Consider the following 20,928-nt stretch of genomic DNA (forward strand, 5'->3'; position numbering starts at 1 on the left):
TATTTTTCTGTAGCAAGTTTTGTTTTTACAATATATTGATGTTCAGAGTTTTGAAATAGCTTAAAACATCATTAATGACTTCGTTTCTAAAATATGACTGCATCCTAAGGGCCTAGGGGTGGCAGAATTTTTGCTTTGTTTCTGATAAAGATTCCAAGAGCTAAAATAGCTAAGGTCATTATAGTGAAGCCTTAGATTATAGAGAGAACTAGGCTGCTTTCACTCTCATCTAAATGAGTTTTGAAATTGTTTTTTATTTTATGGGCATTGGTGTTTTACCTGAGTGCAGGTCTGTGTGAGGGTATGAAATCGCTTGGAGCTGGATTACAGACAGACAGTTATGAGTTGCCATATGGATTATGGGAACTAAACCTGGGTCCTCTGGGAGTATAACCAGTGCTCCCAACTGCTCAACCATCTCTCCTGCTCCTAACTGATTTTACTATCTCATAGACTTTCATAATTTTTTATGAAAAGTGCCTCAAAGTGTTTTATTTTTTGTTTTTGTTTTTTTATTTTTCACTTGGAACCTGAAGTCTGTTGGGGATTATAAATCCTGTGAAATACCCTTCTCTTCCAGAGACTGGTCTTTTGTATTCAAACTGAGAAAATATCATAGTTTGGTTTCACAAATAATAGAACCTCACAAAGCAATAGAAAGTCATTAAGTGCCCAAGTATCGTTTACAATGCAACAGACAGTCTTTCTTTATGAATTCTTTCATTTCAGAGCTGCATTGGCACTGTAACAATAAAGTTTTATATGAGCACACATTTAATTATATATGAATATAAGAATTTTAACCAGTTAAAGGTTTTTAGGTATCACGAAGAATATTTACTAGAAGGCTAGATTTATTTTATAAAGATTGAAACATTTTAATCATATGTTAATTACTCCTAATTAGCCATGATATAAGGAATTATGTGAAGGAATATTTATCTTTAATAAACAATTAATATAGCTGAATAATCCTCATTTTGTTACTGGAAATTGACATTATTTCTTACCATTGGAGAATATTTGAATTAGCCTTGCTAAAAGATCAAATACAAAAGTACTCTCCTACTATGCTTGGCCGTTCAGTGCAGATTAAAATAGCACAGATATTACAAACAAATAAAGAAGCTTTCTGTCCATTTCTCTTCATAATTATGTGCCTAAGATTTAGCGCATTATTTAATTACTCCTGCTTCTTAACAAACAGGAAGTTCCTGTATAATTACTGTCAATCATTTGGGTTTCTACTTAGTTGCTAGGCTTCCTGAAAGGCAGTCTGGTTATAGAATAGCCTTTTTGAAAGTAAATGAATGGCCGTGCCACACACTTGATGAATACTGATACAGTTGTTTTTAAAAATAGAACAGAGTCTAAAATTTCTAAGTCTTTCTAAGGTCTTTGATAGACCTTGTAACATTGCACAGTGAATCTCCTCTCACACAGGGAGAGCAATGTGTACTGCCAAAGAGATTACTCATAAGCTCTTTGGAACTACACATATGCTCTTCATCTTAGCCAGAATCCTCATCATAGATATGTTTATTTACAAATTCTAAATGGAAAACTTAATTTATCAAAGCCTACCACCATGCTGCAGAGACAGTTTGGGCTGTTTCTTAGCGATACTGGACAGGTACGTGTAAGCATTATTGCCAGGATCAACATTACATATATCTGAATCCCAGATCTTCTATAATTGTACTTTCTCTAGTTCAAGTCACTACTTTTTCAGAGCAAATAGAGTCCTAGAAAGGTTCAGTAAGTTATCCTTGAACACATAAAAGATCTTTTAAATTGCCTTTCAAATAATAAATTAGCTACTTTTGTACCATATGGTTGAAGTATAAAACACTGGGAAATCCCAGTAATGAAAAGTTAGCAGTTTACAGGGGGAGTTGGGGACCCTTAGTTCCTAGAGAGACCCCATGTGTAGGTATTTGCTCTAGAGACTGTCTTCACCATGAGATTGAGCAAGTAAGACTTCATGATATATAACTCATGGAGGAAATTAAGATGTACATGTTTCTACTGGCATTCTTGCTCTGCTTGGTAGTTTCTTTAGATTATTTTTTTAAAGTATCTTTCTAATTTCATGTATGTGCACTATAGTCTCAATATTTCTGTACTTCTTCCAACCCAATTCATGGCTTCTTTTTAAAATTACTGTTGTTATACATATAGGTATATTGTTTTATATTATGATAAAACACTTATTGTTGCCTATATTTGCTTTAGGGATGACCACTTACTATTGTCAAATAAGGGTTCATCCCCTGTGGTTGTAGATACTAGTTCTCCGTCTTTTAGCCTTCATTACTTGTCTATAGCTTTTCATCCAGATGCCAAGAGAAGGAAAACAATTATCCCTCACCCCCTGTAAGATTTCTCTATTTACCTTGACATGGCAAATGGTGTTATTCTTCATGTCTTGTGCAGGAAGACATTTTGTGTTGACTTCATGGGCACAGCCTCTCTTTCTTTGTAGGCAGTGCTATCTCCTGGTGGATGCCCTTGTCCTTTGGTACTCACTATGCTTCTGCCCCTGCTTCCATAGTGTCATATTGTGTTCTAGGCATATGACTTCGTAGATAGATATTTTACTTTTTTAGGTGTTCCTGAAGAAACAAAGAAATTGTGTTTTAAATGTCTCTGAGTATAGATTAAAAAGGCTGAATCTCCTTTCCTTTCAAAATTGATGAAACAAACATTTCAGAACACCCATGAAGGGCAAGCAGGAGCACAAATATGGCTTATACTGGCAAGGCTAATGAAATGTGGTAGGAACTCGCCATCTGCAACATTTTTACCCACAACTGCCATTTTTCCTCTGTGCCCCTTTTGTGAACTTGGTGTGGGGATTCTCATGGGATCTGGCAAGCTAGAAGGATTGGCACCTAATTTGCATGGGACGAAAAGGGCTCAATTGATCTTCCCAGAGGTTGAGATTCACATCTGGTGGCATTTCTTGCTGGAAGTAATGATCTTGGCAGCAGTGAATAAGTGAGTTTTCAACAAAACCAGACATGCAAAAGACAGGAAACCATGATCCATACCCAGTGGAGAGAGTGAGAAAACGGTCAATAGAAGCTTTCACATTTTCCCCAGATGTGGAATATAGTAGAAAAAAAATCTTCAAAGCACAATTAAAATATTTTAAGAAAACATGCTTTAAGAATTAAAAATGAGCATGATAATATGTTAACATGCAAAGATGCTTAACAAAGAGATTGTTAGCATTCTGTGTAAGCTCTGCCCCACGGTTACCTGGCAACAGCCAGGTAGGCCTGACTCACTATAAATGGTGCTGCTTGCCTCCTCTGCTCTCTTCTCTTGCCTTCCTGTTCCTACTCTGTCCCCTTGTTCCTTCCCCGTCTTCTCTCCACTTTCCTCTTCTCTCTCTCTCTCCCTCCCTCCTTCTCTCTCTCCCTCCCTCCTTCTCTCTCTCCCTCCCTCCTCTTCTCTTCTCTTCTCTCTCTCTCTCTCTCTCTCTCTCTCTCTCTCTCTCTCTCTCTCTCCCTTTCTTCACCTCTGCTACCCTCTTAACTCTCCTCCTCAAGCCCTGAATACACCCTATTCTTTACTATACTGTCCTGTGTCTGGTCCCTCAGGGGAAAGGGATGCCTCAGCAGGCCCATGCCTGCTTCCTGACTTCACCTCCATAGGGTATACCCCTCCTTTCTTTATAGTTTTAAAAACATATCAGAAGTGAAGTTATTATTGAAGAAGTACAAGATTGGAATTCTGGAGTTGCAGAGTAGAGTAGCTAAAAAGACAGGTCCATGAGAGTAGGTAAACAGGTTATTCAAGATGGCAAAAGGGGACGCAGTGGCCTAGACAGTTGATTAAGAGAGTCTCTAATGTATGAGAACAAAACCAAACACCCCAAAGAAGAGTAAGCAGAATCTCAGAGGCCTTTAGGATAACTTCAGATTAGCTGATAAAAGCCCATGTCAATTCATGCAGAGAAGGACATGGGTGCTATGAATATGCTTCAAGTAGTAGCTAAGATATTTAGTCTCTCAGAATTAGTACATATCCAAAAACTTAAGCACTAAGTAGAGTAATGGCCACAGATTCATACTGAGACCCATAAGCCTCCTTAAAGGTTGGCAGAGAGGAGGAGATTATCCTGATGGTCACCTATCTAGGACCTCCAGTGTTGTTAACTCTATGAAGCCCTGGACAGATAGAAACCAGCAGAAAAATGAATGACATTAGTAGAGTTCTGAAATTAAAGAGAGAAATGTAGATTTGTAATTTTATATTCAGTAAAGTGCCTTTCTACATGAAGAAAAACTAAACCTTCATTTCTCTTTAGTTTTCTAAGCTTACCACACACTTACACCCACTTAGACACATGCATATGTACACCACACACTGGGATCCTATGTAAGAGCAAGCACATGTTTCTTATTGTTTTAAGCCATGCTTCTCATAATACTTTCCACTTTTCTGTACATTGCAAAGTCTCATTCTTTATTTTTGAGTTAAATTTTAATGTGTATGCGACATTAGAGAACAAGAAAGGTGTTATGGACAAGTACAAAAGAAAGACAGGAAGGCAGGAAAGGGACTGAAGGCTCAGGGGATGGAGAATCCACCATAACATGCTATTGGATAATGGTATCACTACACCTGACAATGCATATGATAGTTTTACAATTAAATAGCACTTATAGAATAAGACAGTCATTGGCAGCCTGCCTTATCAGGAACACTAAGAGAAATCCTTCGGGCTAAGATAAATTAATCACAAATCTTGATGGGAATTACAGGAAAAAAATTAAATCATGAAGACACAAAATATGTAGATCAATATATATCAAAATATTAGGTGTATAAACACTTTTGATCCCCTTGATGTCATTGACAAGAGTTGTCCAATAAAGCAATCGTAACACTGTGAGTGGCTTTAAGACAGATTCAATAATGAGCAGTGACACAGCAAAATTGTCTTAGAATTAAATTGAGCAAAGATTCCATACTTCAGCAGCATGTGACAGTTGGAAAGTATAGAATACCAGCTGGTAAATATAAAATAGCAGACAACTGGTCAATATGGAATTATAGAATATAATAGAAGAAATTATAAAGTAATGTCTCCCATGACTGTAGATACAGAAACTGTAATTAAAATACTAGGAAAGCGAAAATAGAAACAGGAAATATGCATCATGAACAGACAGTTTTTATCTTTCTGATAACAAGTGTTTGTATCTTAAATTTCATCAATTTACCTTACATTGCTAATACACTAATATTACATATAATGTGATTTGTATATATGTAAAAAGCACTTGGAAATTCCCACACATTTTAATGCAAAACAGACTCAGTGAAACAGGAATATAAGGGAACTTCCTCAACCTGATGAAAGCAGTTTGGCTGAGGCTCATACCTGTTTTCTAGGTAGGGGTGACCTGCAGAACACTGCCTCCAGTAGCTAGAAACAAAGGGTGAATGTTCTTGTCAGTTGCAGCCAGCATGGGTGTTTGAGAGAACAAATAAAATGCATCCAGACAGGTCAGCAATGAAAACTGTCACTTTATTGATATATTATTGGTTAAGAAACTGTATTAAAATACAACCAATGAATGAATGAGCCTGGTTTTAAGGTGTGATATTGATACACAAAACTCAGTCACTTTTCCATAAATTTTAAATGAGCGAAAGAGATGAAGAAAATGGAGACCAGTGCCAAGAAGAGTAGGGCTGGAAATATATCCCTACTGATAACGTTGTCTTAGCATGCGTGAGGCCCAGATCCAACACCAGCATTGTCAAGTAATTATAGTGATGATGATGATGATATCTGAGAACTGAGTTGAATAACAAACAAACAATCCAGAATGCATAGACTAAAACCATTAGAATATGAAAATAGACTTATTAAATAAATGGGAAAAGATCTGAATTTAATGATCGGAAATTTGTATTTTGCTATGTTAAAGTCAGCCAGTTATATCAGATTTTAGTTTGAACGCATCCTTTACAGAATCACTGCTTGTATTTTGCCAGAAACTGACATGCTCATCTTAAAATTCACACTGAAATTGAATAGTCAAAATATTCCTTAAAACAAGAATTTTCACAAGGGAGATAGACCCTGTAGAGACCACCGCCAGTGGATAGGCATGGCCTCAGTTGAGGGATGGGGCCACCCAACCAACTCAAAACTTTTAACCCAGAATTGTTTCCGTCTAAAGGTAATGCAGGGACAAAAATGAAGCAGAGACTGAAGGCAAGGCCATCCAGAGACCGCATCACCTTGGAACCCATCCCATTTGCAGACACCAAACTCCCATACTATTGCTGATGCCAAGAAATGCTCACAGACAGGAGCCTGGCATGTCCGTTCCCTGAGAAATTCTACTAGCCTGTGACAAATACAGATGCAGATAATCACAGCCAACTATTGGACTGGGCCTGGGGACCCCAGTGGAAGAGATAGGGGAAGGACTGAAGGAGCTGAAGGGGATTGCAGCCCCATAGGAAGAACAACAGTATCAAGTAACTGGACCTCCTAGAGCTCCCAGGGACTAAGTCACCAACCAAAGAGTACACATGGAGGGACCCATGGCTACAGCTGCATAAGTAGCAGAGAATGGCCTTTTCTGGCATCAGTGGGAAGAGAGGTCCTTGTAAACTTGATACCCCAGCTTGGGGGATGCTAGAGGTGTGAGGTAGGAGTGAGTAGGTTGGGGAGCACTCTCTTATAGGCAAAGGGGAGAGGGATACCTGGAAAGCAAACACTTGAAATGTAAATAAATAAAATAACCAAAAACAAAACAAAAAACAGCAAAAAAAACAAAAACAAAAACAAAAACAAAAACCCACACACAAAAAATTACCCAAAAAACCAAGAACTATAAGTCAAGAAAGTGTAGTTTTAGTATAAGATGACTGTTGAGTGAATTAAACAGAATTCTAGGTGAACAAACGTTTATATTTCTGTTCAACTGATCCTTAGCAAAGCTACCAGGACAACTTAACTGAGAAAGAGTAATTTTATGTTTTTCTTTTTTTCCATTTTATTTGAACATTTGATATTTATTATAAAAGTAAATTAAGTTAAATATTTACTTAAGAAAACTGACTTCAGTAGAGCCTAAATGAAGAAATTCTTAGCCCCTATGTATAATATCAAAAGCAAAATACACAGCATACAATAATGGATTATATTTTGTCATACAAATTTCGTACCTCAAAGGGAAACCAGTAAATGCAAGTCATATACCTGACAAGAAACTTGTTAACTGAAAAAAGGCCCCTGTAACTGAGAAGAAAATAACAATCTAATGTACCATAGGCAAGACTTGACTTGGCATTTCATTGAAGAAGATACAGGACTTACTAATTGCTGATGACTGAATGAAAGGCTGTTAAGCATTCTTAGTCATTGGAGAAAGGCAAAGTTCCTAAACTAAATTCTGGTACTACTTCAAGTAACACATATTAAAGCAAGTGCTGAGAAAAGTATAGAGAAATCGACCTGTTACATATCGCTGAAAAGGAAAAAATGTTCCAAACGCTTTAGAAACATGTTTGACAGTACTGTTTTCTTTTTGAAATTTTTATTTCATGTTTTCTTGTATGCGTGTAAGAACCCATGAGGCTAAAGAGAACATAAATGCGTTCCCTCCCAGGGAAGCTGAAGATGCTCACTAGCTGCCCTGTGTGCACTGAGACCCCAACCTTGGTACTCTGCATGAGCAGCCGAGCGCTCTTAACCATTCAATCGCTGAGGCCTCTCTCCAGCCCCATGTTTGGCAGGTTTTATTCTTTTGTTTTGGTTTAGCAAACAGCATTCAAGGACTTAACTGAGCTCTATTTGTTTCTTTTCTCTGGGCCTTGAAATGTTCAGTGATATTGGCAGCCAATCTGTGACTTAGGACTGGACAGCTACACCCTTTATTTTATTTTATTTTTTTCTGAGCCAAGGACAATTCCAGGGTGATAGAGACCTAGTCATTCAGCCAGTCTCTTTATAAGCTCAATGAAGACCACTAAGATAATGTTTATTTTTGTTTTTCTTTATTTCAAGGCCTGTTCCATTAAATTAATAACTACTACTTAATTTTTTACAGAGACTGTTTTTCTTCTTTTTAAGATTCACTTTGTTATTTGTCAACTTCATTCATGATATGTCATGATATGGTCTTACTGCTCTTTCCCCACATCCTCTTACCTGCCAACCCTGTCAGTGTCCCGCCCCAACCCCACAGATCCCACAACCTAGCTTTCGGTTACTTCTGGTTTTGGTTTTGGTTTTGGTCTTGAAACTCATTTCATTTAACCTAGGCCATGTGTGTAAGTATTGGATTGAAATGGTCCATTGGATCTGGGTGTGGTCCTGGGGAGAGTTAGAGCTGGAACAGTGATTCACCCTGGAATCTGTCTGTAGCAAACCGTCCAGCAATGCGTAGCAAGGATGGACTCCATCTTCATCCATACTGACTGTTGCGGCTGGAGTTCACTGACAGCAACAGTGTTGAGTGGTCCGGACTGCAATGTCTGTGTCATGATCAGATGACCTTCTCCAGTTGTCCTCCCTGTTTCCTAGATCCCCCATACTATAACATTTTCAAATTAAAGGTCTTTGGGCATTTTGTAACAAGTATTAGTTTTAGAGGAACCCTATGTAAGAAAACACTGTTCATGTTGGTTTCAACTTCCTGAGTAAAAGGGTGAAACGAAGGAATTCTCTAAAGAAGATGAATATTTTCCAAGGACAGTGTGACTGTGTTTCCCATGTTAAGAAGATGTGTACTAGACATGAAAGGAAGATCTCAAAATAATGAATTTTTAAAGTATAGCTTAGAACCATGAGAATATAAAACTTCAGAATACAAGGAGACCTTCAGGATTTGGAGGGCAGGTTAGTATGTTCTTTTGCCATTACAATAAGAGGAATGTTCTAGAACGGACTTAAGACAAATGTTAGTTGATATGGTTAATAGGCATGCATTGTACAAACTGCACAAATGCTCTTTTATTAACATCTCCAATTGAATTGACAATTTGCAATTCTAAGTATTTAGAGGATGTCTCTCTATTTGGGGTTATATGTAAAACAGTACATGTATCTGCATATATATTTAGCTATAACTCCTAATTTAATACTCTGCTGTTGAAGCAATAGAAAACTATTTTCTCATGGTTCTCCCCTCTAAAAATCAAAGTATTTTGAGAATGGTACTTTCAAAGGACTCTGAAAGAAGGTTCTGCTCCTGATGGCCTGTAGACTACTGTCTTACCCCTGTGTCATCATGTCATCTTACCTACACTTCACTGTCAAAGCCACTTAAAAGATAGAGCTACAATCCATATTTAATTAGGATCCACAATATTGTTATCAATATAAATACCTTAGCTTATATAAGGTTACATCCTTAGATATAGGCTTTAGAACTCCTAAATAACTTTACTTTTTTATATTTATTTGCTTATTTGTTGTGCGAGTGTGTGTGCATGTTTGTGGGTATAAAAATGCCCTCCTTTCCTGGAGATCAGAGGAGGACAGCTTATGGGAGCCCCTTCTCTGCACACGGTAGGTTTCCGTGATTGAGCTCAGTTCTGCAGGCTAGGTAACAAGTGCTTATGCACAGTGAGCCATCTTTTGTGTCATAATGAAGTTGTTGTTTTGCTTTTGTGTTTTTGTTTTTAGAAGAAAGGTAAAAGCTACAATTTAACCTATAGCTATTAAACAAATGGCCATTTTTAGATTAAGGATCCAAATTTTTGTTGACTTTTTAAGAAGATTCAGAACGATATTAAGCCATAAAAATGGCATTTAAACTAGAAAGACTGTATTAAGATGTAACATGCAAAAGGAAGCCTGAATTTCTACTTCTCTGTGCATTGGCCTAGAGGTCTGCCTAGACTTTTATTTTTTCAGTATGGCAGCAGCTAGACTCATGGATGCATCAAGTAGGAAATTGTGCTAAGTACAAATTGTGATGTGCTATAAGTACACTACTTGTTATTTCAGTCTTTCAGTATCAATTATTATAGAAAATGCTTCCTTAATTCAATTTTATATTATGTTAGAGTAATATTTTGAATCAAGATATATTAAATACCTTCATTTTTGCAACGCAGGTCTTTTTAAAACTCAGTAAATGTTTTATCACTAACCTGCAAATTCAGGGTTTATTTTTTATTTTAAAAGTGTGGCTAATACAAAATTTGTACTTTCATATATTGTGATAGCCATATTTTTAAAATCAGAGACTCACATTATATTTCTTTTCAATATTCTGATCATGATATCTGTGCTAAAAAGTTGCATTTCATGCGTATTTTGTAATGATGGAATAGATTTGTATTATTGTACAAATGAAAGAAAAATTGAACTACTACTCTTTGTGGAGCTACTGATATAAGGTAATATTTAGTCACTTAGGTCTAAGGATGTTTGTTTAAACTTGACTATAGACACCGCTGCATATTAACTGCATAACACACTGAGTTGTAGTAAAACCAGCTTAGGGGTATCCAAATCCAGAGCTGTGTAGTTCAGTGAAAGACTGCTGCCTCCCATGTATGATGCCCTGGGTCCAGGCCCCAATTCTAAGGTAAGAAAACAAAGTGTGGTTCATTTACGAGGTTGTCCAAGGAAAGGAAAGCTTAACATCCGTATTGACCCTATAAATCTCAGACTGTAACGAAGCTGAAACAAAGGCGGTGTGAACATACCAGCAATCTCTAAATCAGCCGAAGTGCAATTATGCCACGTCTAGAATTCTCACCTCTCTGTTACTGCGACAGGGATCTCCATCACAAACAGCATAGGAAACTCTACCACAACAGCACATCTGGTCCCTTAAGCCAATTCATCATTGTCACTTATAAGCCACATTTAAGATCAAAAGGATAGAGAGGTTACCCATAATGAAGTTCTGGCTTGCTGCCAGCCCACCAGCATTGATGCAGCGCGAGCTGCAACTTCGAGCCGGAGCCTGGGATGTGTGAAGGATAGGTATCAGCAGGCTCTAGAGACAGATCTGAATGTGTGCTGTGTGGATCGGAAGGGTCGCAAGTAGGGTGGCCAGATGAAAGGCACAATGTGAAGCCAAAGTGACAAATGCAAACCTATTAGAAGACTAAAGAATGGTAGAAGACAGTAAATCTAGTGCCAGTTGGGATTTTATAAGGAGATGGATACAGGATGTATTGAAGAGTGTCACAGTAAAGAGAAGCTTACAGTATGTTCATCAAAGAACTGTTCAAAATATGGTAACCGCTATACTAGTACCATATGCTATTGTGTAATGTATATGAATAATCTGGACAGAATAAGAAGTTATAAACGGATGGTTTCTTTTATAAAGTGAGGTGTCTATTCTGGATCCCTTTGGTATTGTTTTTCAAGTGATGTATATGAATGAACTGACAGAAGCGTTGGCCTCGGACCTCACCATTTCCTTATATCTTATTAATGATTCAGATACCCCATTAATGGCATTACTTTTGCTTCTTAAACTGCATGTGTGTGGCGCTTTGAAAAGATGATGACTTGTATCTCTGTCCCTTTGTGTCTAGAGAGCATTTAGTGTAGGGTATCTGTCAGAGATCAAACTCTGTGACGTCCATGCCCCTTATAGAGCAGGTGTTTAAACACATTGCCTGCTCGTAATCTCCTGTCTACTCAGTTGCTGCTCACTTTCCATTTTCCTCACTACACACAAACTAACTGCAGATCAGAAATCTTTTTTAAATTGTCTACTAACAATAATAACTGCTTATACGAGATTTATACTGCATTAGTTATTTTAGATAATCCAGAGATGCTTTAGTGATAAAGTAGAATTATTTAATTATCTGAAAAGTTTACCCTATATTGTATAAGGGAATTGATCACTTGACTATTTTGATATGCTCTGGGGTCCTGGAAGAAGACAAATCTTGAAGCTGTTGGAAGATGATGATGGGTAGAAACAGATTTCTAATTTTGAAATGAGAGTGAATATTTTTTAGAATATAATAATAAATTTGATATTTCGGAGTTACTGAAAAATTTGAATCTCCAGTTAATTTTAAAAGACGAACAATACTGGGCTTGGGGATGCATGCACTAGGAATGCAGAATAAGCAGACCTCTGATTTCACCAGAGCAGAGATTCCAGACCTGCTAGGGCTACACAGCGAGACCCTGTTTTAAATGAGATAATAGTTAACTGAGCATTATTACATAGTGAGTATCTAGATTTTCCATCATGGCTAAGAATGGATATCTCATTTTATATTGCGACAGGTTAGTTTTGGTGGTAAGTGTTCTTCATTCTCAATAATATATATTTTTCCCCCAGAACTGAAGTGACATTGAATGATGATTTTGAGTTTAAAATCGCCTCTTGTTTTGCCTGCATTTTCTTTCATAATCTTTTGTCAAGACTGGTTATCACTTTTATCTTAAATAATGTTGTCTCTACTTTTAAGATTAATGTATTGTTACAAGACGTGGAGAATCATCTCAGCAGTTAAGAGCACAGTCAGTCTTAGAGAGGACCTGGGTTCAGTTCCCGGCATCCACATAAGTAGTGCAAAACATGTATGTAACTCAAATTCTCTGATTTCTTCTACCATCTTCTGATCTCTAGGGTGTCTCATTCATGTGCACATACCGACACAGACAGACAGATTCAAAAACATACATCAGCACATGTACCATATAAATTGAAGACAAAAATAAGCTATGACTGTAGGTCATACCATTCATATCCTCAGAATTTTTGCAACTTAGAATCTGTGTATCATGGAGATCATATGTTGACAATATCTAATCTTAAAGCCTCTGTGGTACACAGAAATGGAGACCAGCTTATTTGGAGAGTTAATGAGACACATTATCAATGCTACCTAAGTGAAGCAGGGGGCAATTAGAGGAAACAGAAAGATCCCCCAGCTCATAGACACTGTATGCAATGCACACTTTCTGATGGCCATAATATTAAACTCCGCTATCTGTAACTGCAGATTTGTAAATGGATTAGAAGGAAACTGGAAATTGGTCTCAGTTTGAATGTAGACTTAAAGAAATTTCTTGTATGGTCTAGACTTGTGTTACAAGGCCCTGGCCTATACCCTAATATCTCAGACACAGTTTTGGCTGATACTGTGATGGCTACAAGAAACATTGAGGAAGATTATTAAGTCCGCTTGAATGTTTTCTTTAATATGTCATCCTGGTAACTCTAAGATTGCCAGGCCCAGTAGTGCAGTGGCCGTCGAAGGGAGGCAGAGCAATAGAATTCTAGGGTCATTCACTAAGGAGCCCACTGATGGCTTAGCAAGATGGAGCTCCCTGCATCCCTTTTAAATGCAGTTCTAGTGGTTTCCTTAGAGTAGGAAAAGATAAAATTAAGCAAAAGCAGGAAGATGAATTTGAATGAGAGAAATATCTTATAAAAAAATCATCTTCATTCCACTATTCCTATTTACATGTTCTTTTGCTAACGATGGGATTTATAACCAAAGAGATGTCAAAGACAATGACTTAATTGAAATTATAGTTTTCTTTCCTTATAAATTAGTCTCTTTAATGTGGTTATCACTGTCTTTAACTTGATTTTTTTCATAGCATGCATCATTGTCTTTATATTTGCATCGCTTTGTTACTGATCATAACAGTGAAAATTTAAGGAAGAGTATAACTAGTTATTATTCTTTGCTTCTAAATTTGTCCTTTTGCAAAAGAATTCCTTTTCAAAGATATTGTATCTGTAATAAATTATGTCTACTCAAGTAGAATTTTTCTTAATTTTATCTGTTAATTTATCTTTTTTTGAATTTTCATATCCTAACTGGTTTATTCTATGACTGGTTGTCATAGTTCTAGTATTTATGAAATCTCTCTTACAGTTTTTAGTGATGCTTCTAGCATTGTTTAATTGAGGTATCAACATCTTTTTAAAACAAAAATTTAATAGTATTAACTTTGATAAGTTTATAAACTTTAATTTTACTTCTCCCCAAGAAACCATCCTCATTTATTTAGAAAAGAAGTTATGACATTTATCAATGTAACTTTCCTTTTTAAAAATATTTTTCTCATTTAAAAAATTTATTTTTTTGTTTGTTTGCAACACATGACCACAATTTCCTTTCCCTCCACTTTACCTAGCTCATACCTCTATCCCACCAGATCCATTCCTCTCTGTTTCCCTTCAGAAAAGAGCAGGTCTCCAGAAATATTAGCCAAACACAGCCTAGCAGTATACAGTAAACATGTGCACAGAGCGCCATATCAAGTCTGAACAAGGCAACCCCAAAGGAGTAAAAGATTCCTAAAGTCAGAGAACCTCCATTCCCACTGTTAGGAATCCCAAAAAACACCACGCTAAAAGCCATAAAATATATGCAGAGGACTGACCACGGACCCATGCCAGCTCTGTGATTGTTGCTTCAGTTCCTTTAAATCTCTGTTAGCCTTGCATAATGGATTCTTAAGGATTATTTTTAGGATTTTTTTCAAAGGAATAGCAAGTCTTTACCTGATGTCTTTCTATGTGATATTTACAGATAGCTTTGTGAAATAAAATTTGACACTTTTATCACTGGAGAAAGCATTTATGAGAACAATTGTTGTGCAATTTCAAACACACACACGCACGCACACACACACACACACACACATTCATGATTTAAGTTGGCTTAAGTACTTAGGTGTATTAGGTGGTCATACTATTTCTTGGGACACCCTTTAGATAAATCTTCTTTTCTTTATCCATTAATCACTGATGGAAACACTGGCTCATTCCAGTGATAACACTTATGGCTGCATAATGCTGTATGTTGTAGCAATCAGTTATTAAACAAAAATATCAGGTGCCAGTATGGGATGCCCCTCAAAACCTACTGGTCAAGGAGGTCACAGATGCTCCCAAAACAATACAGGCTTTACATTATTCTTGGTTGACCTTTTAGAAGGATTTGATAAGATCCTATTCTAAAGAAAGAACACACCTTCAATGTATGATTTAAAAAAAAAATCAAGCTGGAACTGAGCTGGAAGATTTCACCCTGTTAGCCAGCTTCCATAGTCCTAGAAGCTTCATTGCAATGGCCAAAGAAAAAAAGCATCAATGTTCTTACCAAACTGAAGATCCTAGAAACTATAGCACTAACCTGACAGACAAAATGTGCCTACTGGTAAAATAGTGGTACAAATATGAGGACAATCAATCTTTGTCTGTTTGGTTTGGATGTCCATTTTTCAAGTGGAAATTCATAATTGGTACTATAAGTTAAGCCAAAGTGCATGATCAAAGTGCTCTAATGCCCTAGGTATAATCTAGCAACTAGTGTTCAGCTAGATTGACACAGCCCCAGATATCTTCCAAATACTCATTTATATCTATACACAAATGTTCAGTCTTGATAAGAAATCCCTTCACAAAGAACAGTGGTTAATGCAGAGACAAGTGGCTAGTTAATGTGGCTAAGAAGTGACAACCTACTGGTCAACCCTAATCATGATATTGTATAGCACCCCTTCTGATGCTCTGGGTACAATGCAGAATTGAGGAAGGGGAACATGTCAGAGCTCTAGGATTTGGAGAAAGACTAAGAAATGTCATCTTTGACTTGGAAACAAGTGATGTGATCATGATTCCTTATTGTCCATGGATGCCTACAATGAGCCTGCACAACACTGAGCCTATAAATACTCTATCAGAGATCAATGAAGCACCAAGGTGTCTTTCCCCTTTCCTGCTGCACTATTGGCTATTGATGGGTTCTGGAGGAAGGACAGATACTGTTTTCTGATGAATCCACCATATTCCAATGGATAGTTCCAAAACCGTGATCACACATGGCTCTGCTTAAACTCAGTGCATCACAAAACAACAACAAAAAGACATAAATGTGCTTAATTGGCTTAGGCTGACTCCATGACACGGTTCAAATTAGCAATTCAGGAGACGAGGCCTAAATATCTTGTTTCCAAGAACTGGGCAAGTCCAGGACTCAGAAGCTGCCCTGTTACCTCGTCTGAGGCAAGGACAGTGAGTCAGTAGCAACTTCCAGACTTTCTTAGTAACAGTTTCAGATTTTCCTAGGAATTCTTCTGGAATGTCCTTAGAGATAGAGTCAACAATAGAGGATACTTCCTCCCCAGAATTCCCCTAATGTGCTTCAAATCAATCCTCCGAACTCTCTTGGGAATCTCCATGTAGTCTGGAGCATGCTGGACTTCTGCAGAATAAAACACTCTGCGTTTATATACTATATTTCTGGGGTACCATTCTCTGGCAAATCATGGACCCTTACAGGCTCATATAGAAGGGATATTGGATGATACAGTGGATTGGGATGAAGATAAAAGTGAGAGTGACAGTAACGTAAACACTATACACATCTGTATTGTGAAGTTTTAAAAAACTTAACAAAGATTAAAAATTTCAAAAGAAACAAAAGGAATAGCATCTGGTATATAGTTGCACAGACATCCTTCCCTAAACTCATGTCAGAAGATTTTTACTCAAAGCCAACTTTTTATAACTCCTCTCACAAAATGTGATTAGTACTTATATCCTAGAATATGAAATGCATTACTTTGAGAAGCAAGGATACAGGGGCCAGTATTTTATTAGTGGTTTTCTCTTGCTTCTCTTCATACTTATTTAGAAACCAAAAATGAACTTAAACTATGAGCTTCAAGAATCTAATAATTTGCTAATGCATTCTGCTGTCTCTGTGAGAGAAAGTCTGGTGTTTACTGAGCCAGCACTTCCTAGTGCTGAGGGTGTCTTGCTACTCTGCTGTAAGAACTCATTTTGCTTCCATGAGATTCCTTTTCTGATATCGTTTTACCTTTCTTAAATAGCACATAAACTACAACTCATACATTTAGATTGCTTTGCATTTTAATCCTATTTTCTCTTTTAAAAGATTATTTTGTTTTATTTATGCATATACATGCATGTGTGTGTGTTGCTGTCTTTGTAGAAATGTATGTGCAGTTACTCATGGAATCCAGGAAGTTATATGATCTCTTGTAAATGGAGTTATAGGCACTTATGAGGTACCTGATGTGGGTGCTGATATTTGGGTTGATTAATTCCCATAATTAATCAGCAAATGATTAACTGAATCAGTTCTTAAACACTGAGCCATCTCACAAACACCTCAATTGCGTTCTCTTGCTGCACTGTCAACATGATGAAATAAAAATGAAGATATATAAGTGGATATATTACTTATATTTCTCACTTTAATGAAAATTGTCTGAACTCTGAGCTGACAGATCGTGTTTATTCTTTTGTTTATAACTCTGAAACCCTGTTTTTTTTTTTTTTCTGACAAACTACTGGTTTTTATTCTAATCCCTAATTGAATATTTAAGCCAAAATATTTTAGATTTATAATTCTTAGTTCAAAAGAGTAGCTACTAACCAAGAAACCATTTTTAAAATAGCTACTTTGGCAAACAAAGATTCTGCCACCTTGAAGAGCGGGAAACCCTGTCTTATACTCATATATCATGCAGGGATTCTGGAAGCCATGTGTGTGTAAAGTAGTTGCACATCATATGACACAGGCTACTGTTACTCTAGGAGTTTTATTCTTGTGAGTAAAACTTTATGAATTGCAGACACTTTGGATGCATTTCTCATTGTTCTTCTATTCTATATACTTATTTTCTATTTCCAAAAGATACATACATGAGCCAATCAGGTGTTTTCTCTTGCTGCCCATTCTTTATCTTATAACAGTAGCATTTTTAAAATTTCATAAGTTGTGACCAAATTCTTTGAGGCATAATGAATATATTTGAGACAAACAGAATAAATTAAGTTTTATCCAATCATTTTTTTAAATATTCTACCTGCTGAGTTGTTTTAATACAATTTATAAATTGTTAACATTTTGGGCCCTTATTGTTATCTAGCACCCCATGAGGACAGACTAAAAGTTTATTTGAACACAATTACATTGCTAACTAAAATCAAGCACTCAGTACTTTAATTTGTTACAATTAAATCCTCGTAAGCATTTCTGGAGGATGAGCTGTTGTTTTTAACAGTTGTTTCTCTCCAAGCCTTATAACATTTATTTAAACATTGTATTATACTCAAATTAGTCTAAAAGACTCCATTCTTCTTCTGTTCTTTGGCGACTGTGACACTTACTCACAGATGTGATGGATTACAAACCAATGGGAGAACCACTTTCCCAGATTTGTCATTCATTACAGTGCAGTTGAGTTACAAGTTCCTTGGCTATTGGGCCTTGCACCATCCAGTACGGTGCTCTTAGTACCTTACCCCATAGTATATTTATTTTAATAGCAGTTTATCTTGGTTTGATACTGTGCCAAAAAATAGTTTCACCTCTTATTATCCCTTTCTTTCCATGAAACTATTCTGGGATGTTTCTAAAGACCTATGTGAAGATTGTGTCACCATAAAAATTTTCCATATTAATCAATAACCCCAAAGTTCGGTCAGCTTTAAATCAGTTGCCTTTTACAAAGGAATCCATGATGTGTTTAGGAACTGTATATTTGCTTGAATTCTAAGAAAATAGTGAGCCCTGCTTTACAGTCCTAGCCTTGGCACAGTAGTTTGCATTTTGTCAAGTACTGCACATGTTTTATCAAATTGAAGCATGCAGAGACTTCCATGGGACATCTGTATGAACATTTTAATATTATTGTTCCATAAAGGTTTAAATGCTACTTCTGTAAAGCTAAAATGTCTCGGGCAGTAACTGAACTCTCACACCATTCCCAGGTATGTCTGAGGCACTACTCATTAGAGCACTGGCACGTCTCCTTGAGAACGGCTTATTAATTCAGTGAGAAACTTGAATGTTTTAGCGATTTGTTCAAATCTACCTAGGTAACCTCTTTCTCCCTTTCCTAGTGGAATCTCAATTAGGCTGACTAGGATGCTTCAGTTGCCTCCTGTTCAGAAGCAAGGTCATTTAGCCTTGGACGTTGTTGGCCAAAGAGAATGATGGGCAATTGAGACAGGATTGATTTTGTGTGCTCTCGCAGACTATTGTGCGGCTAGTTGACTTACATAACTTATCTTACTTCATCTTGGCCACAATCAATACCAAGACTTATGGCTCGCATTTAGGGAAGGTTAAGTAATCTCTCCAAGGACATATAGTGATTGAGGGGGAAAGGCACGTTCTGACCGCACAGATCTCTACCCGCCTCAGCCCCCTCTGTGCTGGATCAGGGCATCTGCTGTCAGGCACAGCTAAGCTCACATATGACAGGCTCTTTTATGGCTCCATGTTTAACATCTCTTGTTTGCAGTTATTAAATATATTTTATTGTTAAATAGATAATTGCTACTTTACTTGAACAGACAGTATTTAAAGTAAAGTAAATTGAAGTTTATGAAGCAGTTTGTTTGCTTGTTTGTTGTTTAATCAGGATGTCATGACTTAAAAGTCACTTGAACATAAAAGCATGATTATCTGTAAGGCAGTTTTAAATTTTTTAATAAATTTAATGCTAATATAAATCCATTTTCATTTTTCCAGCCATGAACTATATCTGCTAGAGTTATGAGAATGGCGCATTTTAGATTAAAAAAAAAAAAACAGTAAACTTTCACATCCCTGTACATTTAAAAGATGCAGACAAATCTACTGTCCTGTAATAATCTCTGAGAGAGTATCAGAGTCAGCACTTATTGTTCAATTTTCAGGTTGTTCTGTTCTGAGTAAAGGCTCTAAGCTATACCTACTCTAAGACAAAACTAAACAGTAAATCGTGAGCTGCAAAGAAATGCAATACATACTGATGGGAACTAAGCTACACAGGCTGCTTGTCTTTGAGTACAGAAAAGAAAAACAGGGTTGTTCCACACAGAGGTGGAAGTTGCTAATATCAAAGTAAGTTTACTGTTCATGATGCCTCTTACCTCTCAGGAAAAGTTAAATCAAGTTTGAGTGCTAATGCTATTGGCTACAGGCACCTTTGGTTTCCAAGGAACAAAACAAGAAAGAAGGAATAAACAGTACCAAGAAGTATAAAGGTGACTGAGATACAGAAAGAAGGTCTAGAGTATAAAATAATCAGCAAATACTTCCTTTATTAAATATTAAAAGTTAAATATTATCTTTCTGATAGTTATAGGCTCAGATTTTTCAAAACCTACTTAGTTAGGGTTCTTAAATATCCAACCTTCCTTCTAGCCCACTGACCAAAGGTAGAGGAGAAGAAGGGTTAATAGGAAGCAGTGGGGGACGGGTGGATGTGACTTGTTTAGAAATAGTTCTCTGGGCGATAGTTCAGCCCAGTTGTCAAACACCAGTCACAAATCTGTGACGGCAGTCCAGTTCAATCCACAAACACCAAACACAAATCAGTAAGGGCAGTTCGATCCAGAGGAGGCTGTAAGGCGAGGCTTCACTGAATTGGTGTGAGTCCACAGAAGCAGCCAGAATATCACTGAAAGTACTTTGGCATTTTTCTCTCTACAAAACCACAACACGCAAAGATGAACAAAAACCAGCCGTGTGTTGCAAGGCATTCCAATGCAAGACTGTCATTACCAACGACCTGTAAAATGTTGCAAGGTGAACAACTGCAAAAGCAGTATTCATGGGTTGGGGATTTAGCTCAGTGGTAGAGCGCTTGCCTAGGAAGTACAAGGCCCTGAGTTCGGTCCCCAGCTCCAAAAAAAAAAAAAAAAAAAAAGCAGTATTCATTGTCCGTTGGGCTATACTTACACTCTTTCCAAACATCCCGCCTTCTTTCAGTAAAACCTTCTCTCACATGTCTGGTTCAGCAAGATGTCATCTCATGTGTCTGCTTAAGCAAACCGTTTTTTCATAAGACAACACATGACACAACGGAGTCTCCAAAGAAACCAGAAATTTCCACTTCAGATAGTTGCTAGGAAATTATAAACCAACACTAATGATTTCTAAGTTTTAAGCAATTCTAATTGCCCTCTT

General features: G+C 37.0%; 1 protein-coding gene across 1 annotated transcript in view; it reads left to right on the forward strand.

The window, feature by feature from the left end:
• The window catches only part of Xrcc4 (X-ray repair cross complementing 4), a 214,916-nt gene that overhangs the window by 103,641 nt on the left and 90,347 nt on the right, over positions 1 to 20,928 (forward strand). The gene's annotated exons all lie outside the window — the stretch shown is intronic.

This window comes from Rattus rattus, chromosome 3, assembly GCF_011064425.1.
Source record: "Rattus rattus isolate New Zealand chromosome 3, Rrattus_CSIRO_v1, whole genome shotgun sequence".
In the NCBI taxonomy this organism is placed as follows: domain Eukaryota; kingdom Metazoa; phylum Chordata; class Mammalia; order Rodentia; family Muridae; genus Rattus; species Rattus rattus.